General features: G+C 40.3%; 1 pseudogene; it reads right to left on the bottom strand.

Annotated features, from left to right (window-relative positions):
• Positions 1 to 4,966: 4,966 nt before the first annotated feature.
• Positions 4,967 to 15,376, bottom strand: LOC121938794 (annotated as a pseudogene).
• Positions 15,377 to 16,376: the final 1,000 nt, after the last annotated feature.

Genomic DNA, 16,376 nt, shown 5'->3' with positions numbered 1-16,376 from the left:
ACCTTCATTATGATTTTGGTGCAATAACATCAGAAATAAAGGTGTCTCTCTGCTCTTCTCTGTGTCGCCTCCTGTTTGCAGGAGGGCGAGGCTGCGCCACGCACATGCGTGCGCGCGCGCACACACACACACACACACACACACACACACAGTAGAGTTTATTTTACTGGAGTCAAAAAAGTATCATACAGTTGTGGAACAGGCAGAACACAAACCTGCAGGGATGTGACGTCACTCTGCCTGCAGTAACTTGCTTCGTCATGCCAAAGTGCTGAAGTGAACTCATGTTATCCTCCAAAACTGACGAAACTGGAGACAGACAGGAAATAAAACGTCAGTGACATGAAAGCGGTTTAAAGCGCAGATTCAGAAGGTCCGCAAAGTCTGCTGTCAGTTGGAGCCAAAAAGACGGAAACACAACAAATGTTTTCCAGTTTGATGGTTAAATTGGTTGGCCAGTTGTTCCAATTGTTGTTTTTTTTTTAGTTATTCTGTTATTTATCATCCCAGAACAGAGTGAAATAAAAACTGCAATATGTGTTATATGCAATATGAAAAATTATATTTCTGAAGTTGATCTGGTGAACTCTTCGGGATCAGATATCATAAATACTGATATTGATCAGTTTTTTTTCTTAAGTACATATTAGTATTTTTTAGTATTTTTTCTAAAATGTTTGTATTTATTCACCTAATTAATTGACTGTTAATTTCAATAATTTATTCATTTGAATATTATCTGGAGGGCATTATCAGTTTACTTACACCAGTCAAAAAGTACAATCAGCTTTGACCTACTGACTGAATAACTTTCCTTTTCATATATTTCAACACATAACAAAAACTGTCAAATCTTCTGCAGCAGGAAAATGACTCTGACACATTAATGCAGCCAAAAAAATCATCCAGAAACATTTTACTGACACACACTGACTTACTTCACTGCCGGTATAAACGCAGGACTTTTACTTGTAGTGGAGTACTTTTACAATGTGGTATAAGTATTTTACTTCACTAAAGGATCTGAATAGACTTCTTTCTGTCCAAAATACAAAAACTTGGCACTCACCTGTCCTCCCAGGTGTTTAACTTCCTGTTGCTCTGCAGGCCAGTTGTCTGTTCAAAAACTGTTTCCTCCCTCTGCTGCACGAGCTCACACACAACAACACAATCAATAATCAATACAATACAATCAAAAATCAATACAGCAGTCACAGCAGCTGCTTTCATTCAAACTCCGCACTGACAAAAGGAAGAGTTGATTTAAAGATAACACTCACTACAGGCTGAGGTCATGTGAAAGATGCGCGCTGCCCCCTGCTGGGCCGGAAGTATAACGTCATCATTTTATATTCTGAATATTACAGTTTTTCTCCATTGTACACACCATAGACTGTATAAAATACACACAAAGTATAAAGTACACACACAAATGATGAAACTAAACTCACAATTCTGAAAAGTTGAAGCTCGTGTATCAGCAGCAGGACTGATTAACTCATTTCAGTTTTCACTCCAGTAAAATTCAAAATCACATTTTTGAAAAAACTCTGATCACAAACTGCATCGTTCAGCACACTTTGTTCACCTGGAAAACACACTGGTCTTCAAACTGCCAAACTCTGATTACCAGCTGGTCTCTGTCATGTCTCACCTGTTCAAACTCAGTAAAAAAACTCTCCAATCATGCATCAGAGCACAAAGGAGGCCTCAGGTGACCTCTGCTGAGCTGGAGACAAATAGAGCAGTGAGGACAACAGAGACGAAGACCTGAGATAAAAACTTTCATTTTTCAGGTGTCTGCATTGCAGTAACAATTTGATATTTGCTCCATTACCTATTTTACTTGATTTTATTCCATAAAAAACAAAGTTCAGTAACAAGAACCACAATATGTGCAGTAGATAATGATTTGGAAGTAAAAAAAAAAAAAAAATAAAAAAAAAAAACTTCAGAGAGAAACATACAGGAGGAGCGAAACGAAACAAAAAGAAACAAAATGAAAAAAATAAAACAGAACAAATAAAAAAAAAAACAAAAAAACAAAAAAACAAAAGGGCCCTCTGAATGTTAAAGATTTTACATAGAGACAATTAACAAAACATACTTAGAAACAGAAAACATTGATTAGGTGTTAAAAAAGTGAAAAATAAATAAAAATAAAATGAATAATGAGAAAAAATTGACAGGGCACCTGTTGTATCCACTGAGCCACCTGGTGCCCCGACTGTGCACGTTCTCATTGCATTGAAAAGCCAGATGGTAGCAGCTGTTAGCAGTTTTTTTTGTTTTTGTTTTTTTGTGCAGTGGGAATGAGGCTATAGAAAATGCAGGTATGGTAGAGCAGAGAGATGAGTTTGCATCAAAACACTTCAGGTAAAAGTGTTTACATATTTGTGTTTTCTGCACACGATCGAGAGGCAAAGAAAAGCATTTGGCCAGATTCATGGAGAACAGTTTATTGTAGAGTTCAGTGACACACTGGAACACCATCATCCTGACACGTAACCTCAATTTCAACAAAAAATCTCATGACAAAAGGGAGAACTCTCTCAGCGACAGAAGTATTTGGTACAGCAGGTAAGTTACTGACATTTCACTGGTGCTTGCACCGCACTGCCCATTGCACAGCGGTCACCTCAACATTTACCAAAGTTTACATCCATCACAGCCACGGCACCCAAAAATCTGACAAGTTGATGTTATTTCAAAGAAAATTTGGGAAATCGATTGCCTTAAAATGCAAGTAAATATAACTTTTTGTCTTAATATATGTTTATTTTTTATCTATTTTTTAAGCTTACTTCAAGCTTACATCAATCTTTAAAGTTTAAGCAACTTAAGTAAACTAAGTGTGTGTGTGTGTGTGTGTGTGTGTGTGTGTGTGTGTGTGTGTGTGTGTGTGTGTGTGTGTGTGTGTGTGTGTGTATATATATGTGTGTGTGTGTGTGTGTGTATTATGCTGGATGCAAACTAGTCCATTATATTTTTCTGACATGTTAACAAAACAGATCTCCTTACTTCAAAATCCATTTCATGATGATCAAGTTAAGTCTGATGAACTTGGTTCACTGAAGTTGCCAACACTCAGACAGAAAAAGGTCATGTCATTTGTCATTTTTAAGTTGCAACAACTTCACAAAATTAAGTTAATACAGCTACATTAATTAAACTTTTAAACGATTAGATACGAAGCAAACAAAAATTAACATTACTAGTTATATTTACTTTCCTTTTTTGAAAGCAATCTGTTTCCAGGATTATTTTCAGTAAAATCCACTTGCCAGATTTTACAGTGAGCGGTTGACTGGCTTTGTCTAACCAGCTTAGCATGAGCAAAACAAACCAACCACAACCTTTGAACATGGGGTGAAAAAACACAGACGTTGAAAGTCTCTGTAAATTTAGGTAGGACGCCCTCCCGACGCTTATATTGCTCGCATGACAAAAAGAGTGCTCATCAATAAAAGTCAATACCCTGCACAGAATGATTCATATGTACAGTGTGAAACCGTGACGAGATGGTTTGTTAAAATCACAGAAATATTTACCTTTGTCCTGTTCAAGGTCACACTTTTGGATCAGTCTATCATGACTTCAAAACAGCATACTGCAAATAACACTTGCAAAGGTACAACTTGTGTTATGTAATAAATAAACTTGTCACTATTATGGACTAATTCAAAAGCTTGTATCACTAAAACACTTAAAATGAGTCACTGGTAATATGTGTTAATCGTTTGACATTTAAACAGCACCTTTCAATGGTAACGTCACAGTACAGCGTGTACTGCATCATAATACCTTAAACATGTATTTGCAGGGATGGACATACAGGTACATTTGACTTCAGGACAGTCGTGAAGCCACTGATACCCTGCCATACCGTGCATAGTGCACAGGATCAATGCCCGCTGTTTTCACATTAAAAAAACAAAAGAAAAAAAAATCAAAGGGGCATTAAAGTGTGGTTATTCCTCATTTACTATAAATGTTTGACATTTAACTACCAAAATGTGAACTCACAGCAGCCGAGTTGTAACTATGGGTGATTTTAGGTGACTGGTGAAATTACTTTTAATTAACTATTCCCATGGTAATTAATTTGACTACAAGTTTGCCGTTTTTGTTTTGCATTGTGAATACATAAGTGGCCTCTTTGTGGTACGACTCAACGTCAGTTTGCAATTTAACAAGCAGATGTCTGAGAATTAATTAGAAAAAAGCGCTACTGATCATAACAGCTGAAAGATTAACAACTTATGAGAATATATCAAATCAAATGTTAAATTGGACGTACTATTCCCTTTTCTTTTTCGTTAAATGTGATTATTGTTGCTCAAGTGTCGTCTGCGTGTTTTAAAGTGGCAACAGACATGTTTTTTTGCTTTATCTTATCATTATGAAGGAAATGGCTATTGTGTAACGTAACAACTATAGAATAACTTGCAGCATACCAGTCTCGCATTTTCAGATCTATCTCCACAGGGGAAAAAAACTCAGACTTGTTTTTGTATCATTAAACCAATCACAATCGTCTAACCCGAGATGCAGCAAAGCAATGCTCTTGGAAAATAGTTTCAAATAGTGACCCAAAAAATTGCAAGAAATTAGTACAAAGGACAAGACAATTAATCAAAATTTGCAAAAAAATCGAACAAATACATATATATAATAACATAGCACCCCCCAAACAAGCAACAACAAAAAAAATGGAGAAAAAACCCTAAAAACAAACAAACAAGGAAATGCCCTGAGAGAAACTGCTTAAAAATGTAACAATTTTGTAAAATAATTTTTAAAATAGTTATGATGATTATAAATCTATAGTTATCTCGACATTTCTTTCTTACCTTTTTTAAAAACAGTTTCTAAATCTACAAATTTCTTGCAATTTCCGGTACATTTCTTGCCAAATTGCTCAGGGTTCAAAGGTTTACTTGTATTAACTTTATATATTTATATATATTTACTTAATACTTGTGAAAGGCGTCTGAATGCAGCATTAGAAAAATGAGGCCGATCCAGGTTTTTGTCTCGTTTGTAGTGTTTGTCTTTTGTCTTTTAGTTGAACATCTGGGTAGTTGTTACAATAATGCCAATTTAAAATGCTATAAAAGTTGTCTGTTTCCACTTTAAAGAAAATCTGTGACTAAGTAACATTTAAAGGAAATATGATGTCATTATTTCTATTACTGAACTGCTCACTGAATGAAGGCGGTACTTAAATCCTCCAAATACACAAGTCAATGAGGAAAACTGTTACTAGCTAGCTAACACATTCGGGTGAGGAAAACACTCAAAGAAACAAAGATTTGGGGAAATAGGCTTGTTTGTTATTTTGCCCAGTGTGAAGGATTGATTTTAATTTAATCTCTGCGCATTCTTTTCAGAAATAGGCCAGAAAACAATGAAAAATAGCCACCTTAGCTCCATCAAAGTGAAAACAGCACCTTCTGATAACCCCACATATGTCTTATGTAAAGGGAGTATATCCCTGCTGCAAAAAACTGCTTCATCAGCTTAAGATCGTTAAATTGGTTGGCCAGTTGTTGTTTTTTTTACCAGTTTAAGGTCAATTTTTCCAGCATGTCAGACCATCAAAGACCAGCAAGAACTGGATCAGAGCCATCGAAGACCATCTTCGACGAGCTAAAATCAACTAAAACCAGCTGCCAGCAAAAGCTGATTATTTTTTCAGCAGGAATGGTTCATGAAGATTCAGAAAAGCTGTGGTATTAAAATTTTTCACTAGTGACTGCTTTGTGGCAGGGTTAGAGCTTGGTCTCAAAAGTCTTCCAATTAAATCGAATTTGAGGTTGTGAAATTTACCACATACGATAAAAATCAAAACGTACAGACCACACGATACACACTGCCTTTCCCCCAAACAAAGGTGGCAGTGATCTCGTGACGCCATGTTTTTAGCCGTAATTTGCGAGCCATATCTTGGCTACCCATTTCTGTCTACTTTGTGCTGAGTTGACAAATCCCCATATGAAGTATCTATACCAAATACAAAAAGATGACACTTTGTATCAATTTGCCAGGGTAAGATGACTAACGAGTGTATTTCCCCAAAATCTTTAAGAATGAAAAACACGAGTTTGCTCACTGGGATGATACAGGTATTTTAAATGGCTGGAAACTTGGTGTAAAAAGCCATGAGCGAACTTCAGCCATCGTAGGTTCCCTTCTTTTCCTGCAGTCACTGAGGCACTACTTCCTTCAAAGAAGCCAGGGCTGAATGGATGCGGACATGAAGCCTGTTCTCAAAGTCGTAGCCTGTAAAATCCTCCTAAAACATGAGATTAGAGATAAGATAAATAGATAGGTAGTTAGGTAAGTAAGGTAAGATAAGGCAGGTAGGTAGGTAGGTAGGGTAAGTCAGTAGTAAAGATGAGCACCTAAACCTGGTACTAAATAGGCCCAGGGGCCAAATTCTTGATAGGCATGATTGAAGGTAAGGTAAGGAAATTTATTAGGATCCCCATTTGTTAGAGCATCGCTGCAGCTATTCTTTGTGGGGTCTACAAGTAGGTTAAGGTAGGTAAGTAAGGTAAGGCAGGAAGATTAGGTAGGTGGGTAGGTAGGGAGGTAGGTAAGGTAAGTTTAGGTAAAGCAGGTATTGTTTGATTTAGTTTATTAGGATTCCCAGGGGAGGTGGTAGCAGTGTGACATATCGTGTCTTTCATGATAATACCAGTATAATCTTTATGTGAATACCCCTAATAGGAAGGTCAGGTAGGTAGGAAGGTTAGGAAGGTAGGAAGGGCAGGTAGGTGGATGTAATGCATCACTTTACGTTACCTGTGAAATAAAAAATAATTCTAATGTTGCTGATTACACTGAAAATATTTTACCTTTGCTTGAAGCAGCAATGATCTTCCTTTTCCCAGAGTCTGGATTGCAATACAAAAAAGACAAGAGTTACAACTAAGCATGTGGTCACATCAACACAATCCAAATAAAAAACTGTGAATACGTAAAAATGCAAATGCTGCAACAGACTTACCTCCTGTTTTGCAAGGAGTATACATCCGAGCTCATAGACGGCGTACGGCTGAACGTACGAGTTGATCTGCCGACCGTACTCATCTCTAGCAGCCAGCTGGAATGACTGGATCACAGAAGAAAATGGACAGGAGAGCAGGCTGAGTGACATTCAAAGTGTGCATTGACTGAAAATAGATGTTTGGATGTAGACTTGATACCTGAACAGCATCCCTCGTGTTTCCATGACATTTGTGAACGGCACCAAGGAGGAGGTGTTTCAGGCCTCTGCACGAAGCCTCATCTAAACTCTGCAACACTGAACAGACATCAAGACCAAAGATGAAATTCTCAGAAATCTGGCTGCAGACAACTTAAGTTGTGATGAGTCACAAAGGAGACAGTCACCCTGATTCATTATCTGCAGTTTAGATGACGAGCAGTTTGGTAGCGCTTTCCACAGATACAGCACTTCAATGACACCGAGGATGCATAGCTCTCTGGTGGGCGAGATCTTTCTCAGTCTCTCAGCCTGCAGACGGGAATCAGACAGAGAAGGAAAACTTTTGTAACACACTTGTGATGACTTTTGAAAGAGAGAGAAAATGGCAAAAAATCTGCAGCTAAACTCACCCTTTTGACCGCAAACTGCTCTATCTGATTGTTTTTTCTCTTGAACAGCTTCTGCACATCTTTGAAAACTCCACTCGCTCCATCCAGGTCACCCGCAGCCCCCTGACACACTGGGAAAAAAACAAAACGCAAGAAACACTTTACAGAGAACAGAGTAGACAGTTCTCTGCAGACAACGCATCTTCAGACAACACTTCGTATCCTACGAATTAGCACCCCACTGATGACATTATGTCCTTAGCTTTAGGTTAAGCAATTAGCATGAAGTTACAGAAGTTAGGTTTGAAGGAAGAAGCATGAGGACTAGGGCCGGGGGGGTGTACAAACAGTGCATGAAAACAGCCTGCAGCAGAGTGAGCAAATGTTAGTGTGTGACAGACTTACCTCCGGTCAGGTAGGCATAGTAGCACCGACCAACGCGACTCATTCTTCAGCCTTTCAAACGACCTGTATGCATCTTCAAAATTCATCTCTATCATGCTACACCAACCTGAAAGAAAAAAGAGCTAAATTAATCTTTCTCTGTGATGCACGCAAAGTGCTGGTATGTCAACCCGATGAGCAAACACGTACCGATCTCATAGAGACACACATGCTGGATCTCTCTTTGGTCTGATGCAAGCTCTAATGCATCATGGAAACAGGCCAAAGCACTGTTGATATGGCACTGAGGACAGAGGAGAGAGCACACACACCAACAGGTAACAGTAGTTCTGTTAGACACACTACATGCAATGTGTTGAATGGCAGAGTTAGATAAACAGATGGTGGATCAGATGTTGGTGAGTTAATGAACCGTCTGACATGATTTCTTATTACATTTGCTTGGACAGAGACTTTAGTGGTGTGTCTCAAATTGAATACTTTCGCTAGTACTTTCCCATCTACTACACTGTGTATATCAGCGACACTCAACTTGCTTTGCTTGGAGGCCACTTTTGCAAAATGACAAGACGAGAATTTCAGGACATTTCTATGGTTTTAGGATGTTTGTAGGATTTTAAAATATTTCTAAGATTTCAGGACCTTTCTCGGACTTTAGGATTCTAAGACATTTTGAGGATTTTAGAGCATTTCTAAGATTTATGGCATTTGTAGGATTTTAGGACATTTAAAGAATTTGGGGAAGTTTCAAGGATTTTAGGGTGTTTTTTTTAGGACTAGGACCTCTGTGGGGGGGTGTGGGGGATCCTCCAGGGACATGTTTTATGCACTCTGACACCTTATGGAGACTAAAAGGACAAAAATAACTCCCAGTGCCCAGTGTTTGTGTGTTTGTTGTTATTGTAAATTAGAAAAATGGTTGGGGGGGGGGGCAGATTTTGTCCATGGGCCTTATGCTGAGTATCACTGTTGTACATTGTGTATTTACATGCAGAGTGACAGGCTAGTTTTGTCTCAAGACAAGCACGGCCATTGCGAAATGACAATCACAAGATCTTGCAACATTTCTTCCTCTGGCAACCTGGTAGAGGATGTGCTGAATGTATGCGACTCATAGCGCCCTTCATTTTTATCATACTTGTGCTCAAGCACTCAAAATATAGCAGGCATACGTGCCAAAGTATTTAATTTGAGACACAGCATGCGTCTTAGATTCTACAGTAAAAACTAAAAGGTTTGTCTAGTTTATATTTTGCACACCGAATGTCTTTATTCAGCATTAAAACACAAATAAACCTCTTACACACTGTAAAAATTTGGTTTATGTGTCACGGATTGCCTGCTGTACGTACCTCTAACCTGTGAACTCGTCCTTTAAAGAACATGAAGAGCGAGGAGTTGGGGTAAACCACGGACTTCCTCTGCAGAATAGCTTTGGCTTCCAGCAGCCCCTCATGCGTATCAGAGCCATCCAGAGCAAAGAAAGGCAGCACCACCGTGTGGTACCACAGGAGGGCCAACCTGAGCGACACACGACAGCAGCATCACTTCAGTCATTCTGCAAGTGCACGTCCCACTGAGTGCACTTATCGAGTAAGTATGCCAAATCTAGATACTTTACAAATCAAGATTTTACACACAAAACATATAAAGAGCTTATCCTAGAGGAAAGAAAAAGTCAAAATGAGATGTCTTCCTTGTCCAGAACATGTCTGATGGACAGAACTGGGTGAGATGTAACATTAGTTAGAGATTTTGACCATTTTTTTTCAAATTTCTTTATCCATTCCTGTTATAATAAATAAAAAATAAAAACAAATACCCAATGAAAGTATAAAGGTAACAATAAAGGATTACAAAATAAGACACGTTTGAGATGAAGAGTGTACTAGAATTTAAAGGCTTTTTTGTACAGTACAGATACGTTTTAAGAAGTGCTTTCACAGATGTCACTGCCTCCGCTGAGAGGCATAGACTGCACAAGCCTGGACACTTCTACTTTTGAGCCAAGACAGTGGAAAAGCTACAAAAAACCCTGCCTGAGGATCTGTCTAAACAGACCTTCATGCTCCTTATATATTGTCATTACCGGCGGCGTTTCAGCCTATCAGCGAATCATGCAGACGTGACAGGTCCATCCAGATGGCTGTCACGCCCCCCCCCTCTCTAATGCCGTCTCTCTCTGTAAAAATAAGATACTCACGTAGCTAGTGGTGCCTTCATGTCCTTGCTCTCACTCGCATACATGAGGGAGGACAGGCCCTGGAGACGGTCACCGGGAAAACCCAGCAGGTTGATGATCTTGAGCAGGTGCGGGGGGACCATGGAGATGCACAGGTGAAAGAGGCCGTAGCCGAAGCTGACGGAGCCCTTGAGGCGGTCCAGGGCCTCAGCCGTCACGCAGTTCTCCACCGGAGCATTGTGGTTGGCGTTGTCCGTCGAGAGGGACTCCTGGTGGACAGAGGACCTCCGCTGACAGGCCTCCTGCAGCTGGCTGATGTCACTGTGGCACTTGTTGTACATTTTCCACGCCTTGCGTAGAATCCAGCCGCCTTTGATATACGCTGTTAGTGGAAACAAGACACTTTTGCTGAGGATTTCCATGAAGATACTCAACTCGAAGCACACGGTTGGATTGATTTCCATGAAATTTGTTACAGATGTTCATGTTCCCCTCAGGATGAAATGTAGTGATAACTTCAGAGATCAGGGACACTCAGCTTGCTTTGCTTAGGGACCCCTTTGCAGAATGACAGGAGGCCAGGGGCCAGCTCGACAGCCCCATATACAGCTGTAGGATTTTAGGATATTTCTAGGATTTTAGGAAATTTCTAAGACTTTAGGATGTTTCTGGGATTTTAGGATATTTTTCGGATTTTTTTAAATTTCTAGGATTTGAGGACGTTTCATTTGGATTTTAAACATGTCAAGGATTTTTGGATGTTTCTAGGATTTTAGGAATGTCCTAAAGTCCCCGAAACATCCTAAAATCCTAGAAATAATCGAAAATCCTAGATATGTCCACAAATCCTAGAAACTGTCCTAAAATCCCAGAAACCTAGAAACGTCCTAAAATCCTAGAAACGTCCTAAAATCCTAAAAATGTCCTTAAGTCCTGGAAATTTCCTAAAATCCCACAAATGCATCCCTGCCTTAGGTCACACCACAACAGGAATGTTTCAGTGCTTTGCTTGGCTCATTTTGAGGGCTTGCAGATTTTGTCATTTTTTCTTGAGGGTACATGGTTTAATTTTTTTTTTTCTGTTTTAATGTTGTTAACTGTTGTTATTTCCTGCTTTGTTGTGCTGTATCCAACAGACAAATTTAATACTCTTAGAAGTCCAGTTATGGACGTCATGGATCAAAGATTTCATCCTCACATTGTATCGATATTTTCACAACTCAGACTCAATAGACAAGCCTCTTTTATTTTTAGCTTCTCAAACACGCTGCGGCCCGTCGGCTGGAATTCAGGGCGCGATCCCCCTGGACAGCTGCCTGGTGGAGATCTGCACCGCACTGAGCACACTTTTCCAGTTAGTATGACAACTTTAATTACTGTACAAATTAAGATTTCACATAAAAAAAACATACGAAGAGCTCATAAAATATGATGTGAGGATTTCCTGCTTTTCATTTTATTAATTTTGCCCCTGAATAAAATCAGTCTGATATTTCTTTTGAGTTGCCAAATGTATTTTTATAATGAATCTATGGTCTACATGCAGTCAGACTCTCACTGCCATGTTGATATCACGCCTTGAGTACTGGTTACAGATTGGGTTACCTGAAAGTTCCTGCTTGACGAAGGAGAGCACGGCGAGGTACACCTGACAGTCAGCCACAATAATCTGCCTCTGTAGGCGGTCCACCACCACAACGCCTGACCTTTGGGAGTCCATCTGTAACACACACACACACACACACACACACACATACATTCAACATGCATTAACACACATAACCCGGAGGCTGGCAGCCAGAGTCTCCTGAGTGACCCAGAGCTATGAGGCAGCTCCCACACTGCTCAGCTCAGTCAGTTGTTGATTGATTACATTTCACAGAAGCACTAATTAAATCTGTGAGTGGGTTTGGCATGATGTCACTGCTGCCTGCAGTAAATATCATAAAGAAGCAATATATAAGGCCTGAGATTTCAGTTTTAAAAAGTAATATTACAGACGCAGGAAGACAGCGAGTAGGCTACTCACCCATTCTGTCAGTGTTTACGTCGTCTTACGTCTTCGGTCTGATCTTGACTGCATAGCTAATATCTACGCTGTTTTTTTACATGACGTAACAGAGGTGCATATTTAGTGGATTCAGTATGAACAGAGGGCGCTGACTTCACGAAATAGACGAGAGTTCTCTGTCGGGACACGGTGTCATAATGTTCACACAGCAGGGCCTGCTGAGTCAAGAGGGACACCTAGTGGTAAAATTCGGTACACAGATCTAGTTCGGTATTTAGTTTAATATCAAACTGGTTTGACATTTTTTTCACCTGCCTAAACCCAATCCCTGGGCCATGCAACAGTCCATATTCTGTCTTTTGTTTAAATGGCACTCACACTTTTTTTAATCTTGTTTCTGATTGTCTCGATGACTCCGGCGCTGTCGCTCTCACACAGCTTCTCGGTGGTCCTCAGGTCGTCACAGGCCGTCTGCATCTTCTCCTCCTCAAACGTCATCATGGCGTTCTGCAAAGCAATAAAAAAAAATTGGAATATATCTTTAAAAAGCAGTAATGTTTTACTTCATACTCCAATATCATATTGTTTCGTTTCACAGAGCAGATGTGCGCTTGAGTCGACATACAAACAGAAACATCTTGTAATAAAGATGGTAGGAGTGTTATGTAATCGTCTTCAAAAGGACAAGGGTTCTCTCTGCACAACAATGGTGATGGCGCCTCACTTTCCTGTCCTCTGCTTGGTTCCTTTGCTGTTGCGTTTTCTCTCTGCAGGCTGCAGACTGGAGAGAAATAAGCTGCAGCAGCCAATCAGATCGCCTCACCCAGCCCATTATCATCCCAAAGTTGTCAAATACTGCCACTTTTGCTGTGTTTTCTGCATATGATCTGACGCCCGACAACAGTTTGCTTTGTAATTACACATCACATGACGGCCAGATGGCACCTGCCGGAGGAGCCTGATTCGTGGAAAGGCGGCATCACTTCAGAGCGCAGCCGCGTCCTCATGATACGCTGTGGACTGCATCAGGTTGAAATGCTGCCTGTAACGATGTAATATAAGGAGTGAGAGGGTCCCTCTACAGCTGTGGGTGGGGGGGGGGGGGGGGGGGGGGGGGGGTTTGGATAGATCCAACAAACGGCAAACTTTCATGTAAGGTTTGTTGGACCATCCATGGCAGCATGAGCTTTTGTTGGCATCCTGGCATTGGTAATTGTGTGCCTTAGTTGCCTAAACATAACCATGTGCAAAAAAAAAAACACGTGGAAGAACAGCCTGCAGTTCAAGCAACAGCCCAGAGTCAGCTCAGTACCACTGGATGACACACATCGCATCATTCTGCAGTTTTGATCTGATCTGATGAGCAGGGAAACCTGTGAGCTTATAAGACAGAGGGAAGTTTAGCACTTCACACTCTTTTACACACACCACCCATACTGTCATAATACAAAGCTGGTTGATAAATGGTGAAGTATCCCTTTAAGTGTCCCTGTACATGCACCAATGCCCCTCATGTTGGTCACATGTCACTGCCCCCACTGCCCTCAGGGCCATTTAGCATCTGGGGACAGAGGATGACATCATCCCTGGCTTCATGGTGAGTGTGTGTGTGTGTGTGTGTGTGTGTGTGTGTGTGTGTGTAACAGTAATGTAATGTGTTTCTGTATGGGAGTGTTGCTGTTCTTGAGAGGAAGATGCATCCATTATGTTAATGGATGGAAAAGCAGAGGGAAGGAAGCCAGTGGTGACAATGATAGACACCAGTTTAACAGACTGGGTTATTCCAGGTGATACTGGGTCAGGAGTCAAGGCGTGTATTGGTAAGAGTTGGTGATATACATATCACGATACAAGGGTTATCATTTAATATATTGCAATAGCTAGGTTATGCTACTACGAGCAAGGTGATAAATTGCATTTTTTTAAAATCTAATTTTAGAGAAACAGTGTTAGGATAACATCACTTTGTGCATAAAATCTGATCTGCATTTGTATTAATGACAGTCCCTGGTAAGTTACACACTGGTATGTTGTCACGCTGGAGTAGAAGAGTGCAATCGAGAGTGCTATTAAGCCGTCAGGAGTTTAAACACAACACACTGTCACAAATCCTTGCACATAAACTATTATTTAAAAATCTGAACAGTTTTTTGAAAACTGATAAAATGTAATACAAGGTTGTAAAAAAACATAACACTGCAAGATACAAGTATATCAATACTTTCTTACACCCCTGACACTGGGTGCTGTCTTTATGAACTGCCTTATGACTCTAAATCTGTTCGTCCAATTACCAGAAAAAAAATCTACGAACCACAGATATCTTATATGTTATAATGTAGCAGATTCACTAAAACTTCGACAACGCTGTGGTTAGCTTGGTTAGAAAAAGATCAAAAATTATGGCTTGAAAAAAAAAAAAAAAACATGTTCAGTGGCAAAAGCATTGCTGGAAAGGTTCCAACAAGTCACTAGGAAACACCTCCGTTTGGTGGCACAAACTCTACTGGAAACGCAGCGACAGCTCACGAAAAACACACCACAGATGGTGGACAAATGCTGCTGAAAATACATGATGGGTTGCTAAAAGACATCCTAATTTTCTGGCACAAACGCAGCTGAAAACAGTGTTTGTAATAAAAAAAACTCAGGTTTATGGGGCACAATCCCAGCTGGAAAAGCAGATATATCTTAATAAAAAAAACAACAGCTTTTGGTGGAACTATCCTGCTGGAAAAACAGCGAAGGAACGCTGAAAAACACCCATGTTTGGTGCCTAAAAAAGCCGCTGAAATCATAACAATGACTCGCTAAAAAACGACCAGTTCTGTTGTTTGTTGGTCTTAAACATTGGTCCACCGCTTGGCGTGTGTCACTTCCCCTTCAGCTTCCGATGACAAAGTTCGCTTGAATGCGTCACTTTAGAAATGCTGACAAGATATGAAACATGCAAAGGTTGTGTATTCGTGGTATGCAGAAATGTACAATGCCAACATTTCATCTGACGACTGGTCTTCTCTGCTGTTAATTATTTTTATGAAAATTATATTAATTGCTGTTTTGCTCTTTGTTCACATTTTGCATGACGTTTGATCACCACCTAAGAGGAAACTCACCAGGAAACTGACGAAGCTGGCCCCGAAGCTCATCAGTGGGCTCTGAGTCCTAAACAGAGAACAGGAAGGAGAAAGAAAAAAAAAACAGGAAAGTTGAATATTTTGTGGAATACTGCTATAGCAAGATTTTCTTCACCACTGTCCTCCTGCTGTGGCACACCTCTGTCTCAGTCGGCACCCAGAAAACTTACGAGAATGAATCATGTGCATTTTCTGAAAGGAGCCGTGGATGGTAATTCTCCCAGCAGGCTCACACTGAGCATGCTCAGGAGCAGGTGCAGCTGTCATGACTGCTGTCAGGAGTCTGTTCGTGTGATGCCATCTCGCACTATTCGCTATCAAAAAACATATTTAAGAGGGAAACAGGTACAGGGCGACACCCTGATCCCCTGGTCCACTGCTGGTAATAGATCCCTGGCTCGTTTTTATGATAAGAATATCATCTCTCTACTAGAAACATCAAATCAGATGTGCCCTAAACAGTGATACTTAACTTACTGCCTGCAGGCCACATCTGGCCCCTGAGCAAAAAACCCCAACTTTTCATTTTCTAATTCTCAATAAAAACAAAGTGATTCACACTGGAAATTGTTTTAGTGCTTTTAGTTTACATAAAGTATCAGAGTGCACAAAACAGTGTCAAAAAAGTGCCAGTGGAGGATCCCCGACACCCCCGACAGAGGTCCTATAGCTAAGACCCTAATGTCTTAAAATTAGGGCTGGGCCCTACAACTTTTCCTCGATTGAAACATGAGACGTAGTCGATAGAATGTCAACAGAACACATTTCAGCCATGCTTTTGATACCACAATTAGCATCATAGATCATCAGACCGATTATTGATGATTAATTAACAGCTCTCACATTTAAACATACTTTTCAAATTACTGCACAATTCAGGATAAAATAAAGCTGCCCCAACCCTGAACATTTCCAACAGCCACTCCAGCTTCACATGTGGATCAAACAGCCCGCTCCACAGCAGCGCAGTGAGACAGACAGACAGAGCGCAGCTTCTCCTCACAGCACCAAAGTGTCTGAAACAGACACATCTGCA

This window comes from Plectropomus leopardus, unplaced genomic scaffold, assembly GCF_008729295.1.
Source record: "Plectropomus leopardus isolate mb unplaced genomic scaffold, YSFRI_Pleo_2.0 unplaced_scaffold3381, whole genome shotgun sequence".
In the NCBI taxonomy this organism is placed as follows: domain Eukaryota; kingdom Metazoa; phylum Chordata; class Actinopteri; order Perciformes; family Serranidae; genus Plectropomus; species Plectropomus leopardus.
Note: the sequence above shows the minus strand (reverse complement) of the source record. Positions and strands in the feature narration are given on the sequence as shown.